The sequence below is a fragment of the Triticum aestivum genome, chromosome 4B (genome assembly GCF_018294505.1).
Source record: "Triticum aestivum cultivar Chinese Spring chromosome 4B, IWGSC CS RefSeq v2.1, whole genome shotgun sequence".
Taxonomy (NCBI): Eukaryota; Viridiplantae; Streptophyta; class Magnoliopsida; order Poales; family Poaceae; genus Triticum; species Triticum aestivum.
The window spans coordinates 57,117,375-57,127,779 of record NC_057804.1 but is presented as its reverse complement, the minus strand read 5'-3'; positions in this window follow the sequence as shown (position 1 = coordinate 57,127,779).

The following is a 10,405-nucleotide window of genomic DNA, read 5'->3' as shown; positions in this document are numbered from 1 at the left end:
AAAAGGTATACCACTCCATGATTGGTTCTTTGCTTTATTTATGTGCATCTAGGCCAGATATAATGCTTAGTCTTTGCATGTGTGCCCGATTCCAGGCGGCACCAAAGGAATCGCATCACTTAGCTGTGAAGCGAATTCTTCGATATTTGGCTTACACCCCAACATTAGGATTATGGTATCCAAAGGGCTCAGAGTTTGATCTAGTTGGATTCTCAGATGCTGATTATGCTGGTGACAAGGTTGATCGCAAGTCCACATTAGGCACATGTCACTTTCTGGGTCGATCTCTTGTCTGTTGGTCTTCAAAGAAGCAGAACTATGTATCTCTCTCCACTGCTGAATCCGAATACATTGCTGCTGGATCGTGCTGTGCTCAGCTTCTCTGGATGAAGCAAACTCTCAAGGACTATGGTATCCATCTGAAGAATGTGCCTCTCTACTGCGACAATGAGAGTGCCATCAAGATTGCCAACAACCTAGTTCAGCACTCGAAGACAAAACACATTGAAATTCGTCATCACCTTCTCAGAGATCATGTTATGAAGGAAGATATTGATATCATTCACATCAAGACGGAAGAGCAGTTGGCTAATATCTTCACAAAGCCCTTGGATGAGAAAAGGTTTTGCAAGTTGCGGTGTGAGCTAAATATCTTGGAATCCTCAAATGTCCTGTGATTAGGCACACATCCTAACACTTATGCATTTTGATGACTTAGATGTGCAACACACGAAGTAATGTATTTCTTCAATCAATGAAGACATACACTCTAAGTGTGAATACATTAATGCAGAATTTGACTTTGGAGCGCCACGATAATTGTGCGCCGTGTCTGGGTCTAATACTTCCTATACGGTGGGTAACGCCACCACCAAACTTTTGTTTGAAGTGTTTCTCTTGGCGTCATATTTGCAAAGTCTTCATATTTGATTTATCTTCATCCCTGGCTTATATTCAAGTTTATCTTCATTCAGTTGATTTGGCCTTATATTAATGATATACATATTTGTGTTTTGTCCTCTACAGCATTCACTTATAGCTATGACTTCGTGTTGAATCTTTTGAACTAAGTGAATGTGATCGAACCCTAACCTATCTATGCTTCTACCTCAACTCTTTCTGTCCAAATCATATGCATTCTATTGAAAACTGTCGATTGTCTTCATTGAGACCTTGTCAGCTGAAGTCAATCTGACAAACATTTATATTTGTTTTTAATGTTATATCCTTTTCGCCTGAAAGCCAGAGAATTCGGAACGACCACCCCGACAATCCAGGCATGCATGCGAACATGGAACACCTTCCACGGTGTTGAATGCTTGCCACGTGCCCTTCATATGTGAACCGCCAGGGGCACCTGCATAATTGCATTGTGCCATCTCTTTCCTTATAAATACCCATCACATCTCGGTCAAAAAAATTCTTCTTCCACCTCGCCACCTCTCGCAAACCCTAGCGCCTCTGCTAGCTCTCAATGACGCCGGCGACGAAGCGCTTAGGTGCCGCGACTTCTCCGACGCCGTCCTCACACCGGCCGCGGACCTCGTCATCTCCGTCGCCGCCGTAGGTGTCCTTCGTCGCCAAGTTAGGGCACAGAAGATCGAACTGCTTGGCCTCCAACTTCGCTCTGTCTAGTAGTTCTTTGTGTGGTAATTAAAATTCACTTTTTACCATTTTTTCGATCTGATAGATTCATCCTTCTTTACCAAAAGTGGTTTCTAGACCTCCAAAGTTGAATCTATCTCTTTCTGGATCTCATACAATGCCTAGTCTATTCACTTATGCTTCTTTACAAGTTAGATTCCTCACTTGTACTTATTCTTGGATTCGTACAAATGTGGAAGCAACTCACATCAAATAAGTGAATATCTTCGTGTTATGAGGTCAATGTCTTCAAACTGATTTATCTTCAAAATCTTCTAAGAATGCATATGACCTCTTCCCCTTCCCTCGCACCTCTAATACTATCACAGGTACATGTCCGTGGGAGAATCCCTTGGTTCTCATAGTCTGCATTCGTTTGCAGAATTCTTACAGAGTCACATCAATTCTCCTAAAGCCAGTTCTTGTTTGACCAGCCATCTGAAGCCCTTGCAAGTACCGAAGCCTTTCAGATTACACTTCATGGCCACTAAGAAGTCAACAAGGAAGGGTGGCAGACATCATCGTGGGAACACTTCCAAGGATTTGCCTCCAGATTTGCACGAGCTGTACAAAACAGACCCAGAGGAAACCTATACAGGACGCAAGAATCGAATCCAGTGGATTCAAAGATATTGGGCAGAGGAATGGTTCAAGTACTTTCTTTTTTTTACTGTGAACTGTGGGGCAAAACCCCCACCGCATTTCAAAACTTTATTAAAATCAGAAAATAGTTACAACAACTTGATTACAAGAGGTAACCAAAAGGAAAGAAGGAAATAAATAAAGAAAGGTTAAACTTAAGGTGGCAGGAAAGAAATCCACTTGAGCAAGTCATCCTTGTAAACAGATTTGATTCTGTGCTGCATCAGAGTTATGTCATGCCTGAAAGCTCCTCTCCATTTATTGAAACTTGCCCTCTCACCTCTGAAAACCTTGGCATTCCTGATGATCCATATATTCCAGCAGGCAATAAACACTACTTCAGTGAAGAAAGGCTTATCAAAACTCCTCCTCGCCTGGATGACCAAATCAGACATTGAGTTTCCAGCCGACCAATCAATCTGCAAATAATTCCAAACTCTGACACTGAAATTGTAGTTGAAAAAAAAGATGGTCTCTGGTTTCTCTTGCTTGAAGGGGGCAGAGCTTACAAGTAACACCATCATCCATGTGCCAGTGCCTCCTATCAACCATATCCTTGGTGTTGAGTCTGTCCATGATGAGCATCCAAGCAAAAACCTTGATCTTAATAGTGCAAGAGGATTTCCAGATCCAGCACAGCAAGTGGTTGAAGATTTCATTCTCAAAAGCATGGCAGTAAAACAGCTTGGGTTTGTAAACCTTTGAAGAGCCCTGCCATAACCACAGATCCTTACAAGTATCATCTCTTCTGTGGGAGACTAACATATCTCTTATTAAGTTTAACTCATCAAAAGCTTGAGCAGACAAAGGGAGGTGGAAGTGTTGGTACAAGTCCAGGGAATTGAAGCTATCCTTAACTGAAATCCATGGATCCTTGGCAAAAGAGAATAATCTTGGAAATCTAGACTGCAAGCTAGAAACTTCATTGCCAAGATTCCAATTGTCAGACCAGAAAAGAGCAGTGTCTCCAGCATTGACCTGCACCCAGGAGCAGTCCCTAAAATTCTGCAAGACCTTGCAAATATCCTTCCACCAAAAGGAGCCACAAGAGGTTGTTCCCTGGGACATTCCATCATAATAATATGAATCCCAAATTAAGGACACCCAAGGAAGGTCTTTCCTGTTAAGGAAATTACTAGCATGTTTGAGAAGCAATGCCACATTTTGAACACCCAGGTTCAAAATACCAAGACCACCCTTGTTTTTTGGTCTACAAATCAGATCCCAAGCAGCCAGAGATGGTGCAGGCTCATCTCTATTTTTTGTCCACAGACATTGTCTTTGTATTCTTTCCAGCTTCTTGAGGATACCAGCAGGAACAACCAGGCTACCCATAAAGAAAATTGGCATGGAAGACAAAGCAGAGTTCAAGAACTGCAGCCTCTCACCTTGATTAAGGAAGGAGCTGGCAGTCATTCTCCTCTCCATACAATCCACAAGAGGCATGAAGTCCACCATCTTAGGCCTTGTAGTACCCACAGGCAAGCCAAGATAAGTAAAAGGCATCTTTCCAATTTGGCATCCAAAAGCAGTAGCAAGATCTGTCATGACTGCATTTCCAACATTTATAGGAATGATGAAAGATTTATGGTAGTTGACATCAAGACCTGCGGACTGAGAGAACACCAACAGCATATCCTTCAGGGCTAGAAGTTGCTACCTATCAGCAGGTAGGATGATCAAAGTATCATCAGCATATTGTATGACAGGGTAGTCTTGATCATGGCAGGGAATAGGTAGCTTTAGGATACCCTTGCTGAACATATCATTAATCACTGTTTGCAGTAGACCAGCAGCTATCACAAAGAGCAGAGGAGAAACAGGGTCCCCCTGCCTTACTCCTTTTTTGCAAATGAATTTCCTCCTAGGGACACCATTAAGAAGGACAGAAGAAGTACCAGTGGCAAGCAGCTGCTTCATCCATAGGATCCACTTCTCATTAAAACCTTTGTGCCTGAGAATTTGGAAGATAACTTCATGCTCAACAGAATCAAAGGCCTTCTCAAAGTCCAGTTTGAGAATCACAGTTGGTCTCTTTGACTGATGGCACTGATGCAGACATTCAAAGGTCCAACCAATACAGTCCTGGATTGTTATGCTCTTAATGAAACCGTACTGATTCTTATGGATGCATTTCATGATCAGCTTCTGAAACCTATTGGCAGCCATTTTAGAAAGGAATTTCAGTCCCATGCTGGTGAGTGAAATAGGCCTATAGTCTCCCACTTCCTCAGGTGAAAGTTTCTTGGGTACCAGAGTAATGAAAGAACTATTAATGTTCTCCAGGATTGCAGTCCCCTCATGAAAAGCCTGAGCCAGATCATAGAAATCATTTGAGATTATGTGCCAACACCTCTTGAAGAACAGACCATTAAAGCCATCAGGTCCAGGTGCTTTATCCACAGGCATATGCTTGACCACATCATCCATTTCCTCCTTTTCAAAAGGTTTAGTAAGCACATCCAGTCCATCCATTGGAGTGATTAGAGATGACAAGTCAAAACCCATTACAATCCCTCTAGAAGTCCCATTCTGTTCTTGAAGCAGCTCCAAATAATTCCAGCCATTTGAGCATGATCAGAGACCATAGAGCCATCAGGTAATTTAAGACTAGCAATTGAATTTCTCCTGTGCCTCTCAGTGGCCATTGCATGAAAAAATTTGGTGTTCTCACCCCCAACCTTAATATACCTGATAGTGCATCTCTTTTTCCAGTACATGCAGTGCAAGTGAAGAAGCTTTTCCAAGTGTACCTTCACAATTTTTCTGAAATTGAATTCTTGCCTAAACAGGGGCCTCCATTCCTCCAACTCATCTAGGAGGAAGACAACATGATTACACTTGCTAATCAGCAATTTCAACTTGGAAACATTCATTTGCCATCTCTTAAGGCACATTCTTAGATGCTTAAACTTGTCTGCAATCTTAGCAGTAATGTGAACTTTCCTAGATGGAACTAGCCAGGAGGATTCAACACAGTCCATAAAGCCCTCCAGTTCCATCCAATAGTTTTCGAACCTAAATAGGTTTGACTTTGGTATGGTAGTCTTGATTGAGACTAAGCATGGGATATGGTCAGAGGCAATCCTGGCCAGGGGCATAACCTCAGTCATTGGATAGTCAATAATCCAATCTACTGAGGTGAAGAACCAATCTAACTACTCCAGAAGAGGGATGTCCTGCATATTGGACCAAGTGTAGGATCTACCTCTAATTGGTAATTCAAGAAGTCCCAAGTGTCCAGTAACCTCATTGAAGATGAACATGTCATTTATGTCTCCACCAGGCAAGTTTCTATTGTCCACTGACCTAAGGAAATTAAAGTCACCTAGCAACAACCAGTGTTCATCAATGGGGATACAGAGGTTATATAACCAATTTATAAAGTTATCCCTAGCTTCACCCTGACAAGGGCCATATACAACAACCAAGGTCCAACTTTCATTGTTTTGCCTGGAGGTAAACTGAATTACAACAGCAAACTGTTGAACTTCAACTAGAGTTCCAATAAAAACAAAGGAATTCCAAACCACAAGGATACCACCAGAAGCCCCTATGGAAGGGGAGCAAGCAAAAGAGTCAAATCTCTTAGGGCAGAAACTCTTGATTGATCTGGAGTCAAAGGATGAACATTTAGTTTCTTGCAAACAGGCTATAGAGCATTGACTTTCCTCAATTTTCTGTCTAACAACTCTCTGCCTAGATTCAGAGTTTAGACCTCTAACATTCTAGCACAATACATTCCAATTTCTACATAAGTTACTCATTAAAGCACAAACTGAGTAGCATAAACCATATGACACACAATGTCACATGTCTAAAATAGCAGAACAAAGTCTGACCCAGCACACAGATATAGAAAAGTTCATGACATAACTGACAGACAAAAAACATAAAAGAAGCAAGCTTAAGGGCCTGCCACACCTAGTAGATCAAGAGCACACTAAACATCAGGGATGACGAAGGCAAAAACAAGTGGGTCCACCATAAGTGCATCCACAGAGATGAGAGTGGCATCAATTTCCAACTCTCGACCAATTTCCTGAAGCCGCGCAATAGGTGTCGCCGGGGGGATTTCTTCAGAAGCCGGTTCTTCAGTCTCCTGGGCCGTGAAAGGCTTCGCTCTGGGCTTCTTCCTCTTGGACTGAATAGCAAGCTCATGGAAAACGGGCTTGAATCCATCCCACTGGACTGAACTCCTCATGCAACGCCTGACGGAAGTATCAACAATTGGTGTTGGCGCCAAAGGTTGCCGTGGCCTTCTTGCTTTCACCACAGCCACAGGAGGTATCGCCTGAACAGGAGCAGGATCAACAAAAAGAGCTCTAGCAACTGGCCTGGCCATTTCCTGGTCCTTCCAAGTGAGACGCGGCAGGTCCAAATCAGAAAATGCAAAGTCCCAGCTTCTCTTTGACAGTACAACAGGTGACAGAGGAGTATGCAGAGAAGAATGCCATCAAGGGACCCTGGGGAGATATTGTATACAAAAATCTTCAACCCCAGTCCCGTTCTGAAGCCATTCAACGAGAATTCTATCCGTGTATGGTTCACGGACCGCAACCAGAGAACGCTGACCCTTCTTCTCTGCTGTGGTGCCGTGAAGACCATCTGTTCAAGCGCAACTACCAGTTTTCCAAAGACTCTGCTGCGAAGAACAAGAAGGCATTAGGACTTGACTTCAACCCTGGTCCTTCTTCACCTCGGGAAGATGGCACCCGTGAAGCCAATGAGAATAGGATCAGCCCCTTCTACAACCTTGCAGGCCTCATCACACACATTGTTGTCCAAGGTGCAAAAGTGGATCATTCTGATGATGATGCTGACACTTATGATGCTCCAGCTCCTCCTCCTAAGCCGCAGAAGCAAAAGAAAGCTAAGGCTTCAAAACTAACTGCTGCTCCAAAAGCTTCTCGAGTGAAGCCATTGGCAACTGCCCCTCCTGCTCCTAGTAGCACCTCTAAAGATCTCTCCCGCATCTCCAAGAAGCGCGAGAAGCCACAGAAGAAAACTGTTCAGAGATCTAGTCAAGCACTGACACCAGCTGCCGTTCTGAGGAACGAATCTGAAGCCATTGATCTGTCTTCAGATGAGGAGTTTGGTAACGATGCTCTTGAGCAGATGATAAAGAGCAAGCAAGAGGCGGAGATCTTCAATGATCTACCCCTCTTCGATGTGAACATTTTGGACAATTTCATTGATGAGTGGTCCGACAATCAAGATCTCAGTTTTGATGATCTTCAACTCCCCATTGGCATCAGCGTCGCCTTCCAAGGTGCAATTGCTCCTGAGCTGGCTCTGGCTCAGTGAATTGTTGAATTGAAGAACAAGATTGACTTTGAGAAAGAGCAGTTCAAGAAGCATGTGGCCAGGCTTAGTGTGGCTGATGTTCAGAAATTCAAGCTGATGCTGAATGACCTCAAGGAGGCGTTTCGCAAGAAACGCGAAGAAGCCAAAGGTTCAAGAGAGCACATGAAAAATCTTGCTGCCAAGTGCGTTCAAGCTTACAACGAAGCTGAGAAGCGCAAGGCTCTTGGGCGTCCTGGCATTGACCCCAAGATGGCTGCCAAAAAGAAGAAGAAGTCTATTGTGGCCCCAACTGAACCTCCAAGGCGGGAAGAACCTCACATTGTCTTCCCAGCCAGCATGACAGGCTCGAAGCCTAAGGTCCCCATAGTGGCTTCAGAACATAAGAAAACCAAGGCAGGTAAAGCCAAAGCCAGAAAGCGAAAAATCAAGAGCACCGCTGATGATGCACCACCACCCAAGAAGAGAAAAACCAAGAAGAGAGATCGGGCTGCTCCCAAAGAGCCCCTTGTTGTCAAGCCCATTGCTTTTGCTCATCCTGCGTCTGAAAATTAAGAGCGTCAGCTGATAGTTCATGAGTCTGCTTACACAGAGGCTCCTAAAGCTCAAGAAGTTCCAGTCGTTGACCCCATCGTGACTAAAGACATTGGTCCTCAAGACAATGTAGAAGATGATGAAGTCCTTCCTCAAATTGAGCGCCCAACGGTATCATCGCCTGTTCTCACGAACAGCGAGCTCATCAGTATTGGTCGTCCTTTGACGCCAATCTCTCAAGATGCCTCATGGGCTGATCGCCCCCAACCAGCAACTCCTAGTCAAGATTCACCGAGTACACCCCGTCCTCCACCAGCGCAAGTCACCAGCCCATTGGTGAATGATGATAATTACATGGAGACCACACCCTCGCCAAAGGCGTCGCCCGTGTTTCAACGGCTTCACAAAGGTCTAAGGCCATCTTTCTCCATGACTACCATCACAGAACAAGACTCAAACCAGTCCAGCTCAGTGGCACGTCAAGTGTTCCCTGAAGACAATCCTTCTGTGACAGTTCCAGTGTCTGAAGCTAATGCTTCTGAAGAAAATCCGGCTGCATCAGCCGATGAAAGACAAGGAGAAGAAGAGCATGTTGCTACTCCCCCTACCACCCAAGAAGTTGTTCTCGAGGAGAACGTGTCTGTGCCTGACCCTCTAGCTACTCAAGTGGAGGTTGAGAATCCTGAGGCGGCCACCAACAACACTACTAAAGCTAATGACGTTGTCATGTCTGAAGACAATGTGGCGCCTACAATAAACACTATGCATGAAGCCAATGATGCACCTGCCACTAATGTGCAGCCTGACGCCATTGCCAATGCCTCTGCTCCTGTCCCACTTCCAAGGCCTCATACCATTGAGCAAGCATTCTATCAAGGCGAGCTGGTCATAGTGAGATGGTCAACTCTGGTTCCTCCGCCTGCTCCCGGACCTCAATTTGATTATCATGTGGAGCACATGCCATAGGTTCAGAAGACAAAGCCCAGATTGCCACGGTTTCCGGATACTGCATCATCACTAGGCTCATTCAATGTCAATGGCTTCATTGCACACAACACCTTTTTCGATAACACCAAGAACCCATATTCCAAGCCAAGAATATCATCAGATCGATTCTGGAGTTATCAGCAGCGCAGCTACTACTCCTGCGTTCTATACAATCAAGAGCGCATATTTCCTCATATGCGTATGGATTCTGAAGCCATTTCTGGCCTGCCCTGCTTAGAAGAAGCACTTGACTGTTTTCGAGATGCAGGCCTGCTCCAGTTTGTTACTGATAAGGAGCATTGGAATGAAGAGCTTCTGCTACAATTTTATGCAACTCTCCACATTCGCGGCTACAACAGGGATCCGACGACATGGGTCCTTGAGTGGATGACAGGAAATGTCCATCATGAAGCCAAAGCCTTTGATCTCATTGAGCTTACCAGCCTGTCCACTCCAGGCGAACTGTATGAACCTGGTTATCAGCTTCACCGTGATGCATTAGAGATCATCTTCCAGAAGCCAGAGCCCAACATGAACCAAATTCTAAGTATGATGAAGCCACTACCCCAGGATGCCGAATATCCCAAGGAATTCTTTGTTGAAGACCGAGAGTATCTGCCCTGCACCATCTATCACATCATTAGGCGAACTCTATGGCCCATCAAAGGGCATTCCTCCTCAGCAAAGCTTGAAGGTGCAATGAAGGCATTGGTCTTCTATATTCTCAATGGCAAAAGCTTTAATGCTCAGGATTTCTTCATTCATCAATTTGCTGCATCTGGCTCAGACATATTTGGTCTGAAGTTTTATGCTCCTTAGATTATGCGTCTGATCAAGCTTCACTCTGCCATTGACTATCAACCCTCTGCACGCAACCATCTCATATTTCTACCAGAGGTTGATATGTCCATTGAAGCCATTTACCCAGAGCCTGCCAAGGAAGCAATATATCTTCACAATGCAGATCATCAGAGCTTTTCCCAGCATGTTGAAGGTGTTCAGGTTGCTTCTCGTGTTTATCCTCTGGCCGGCAACACTCGTTGTGCACGCACTGAAGCCATAGAAAGCACTATTGCTCCAAGGCCTCGGAAGCGATCTCGTGTGCTCAATGACCGAGAGCTTCTCGTGGCCTTGCATCAGAAACATGTCAAGCATCATTATTGGATCAAGCGTCAAATGCAAAGCCTCTTGGTGGATGTCAATCGCATTCACAACCTTGCCACCAAGAATGCCTTTGTCACTCATGAAACTTGTCGGAGGTCCTGGAAGAGCCTGACCTTGATTAGTACTGAAG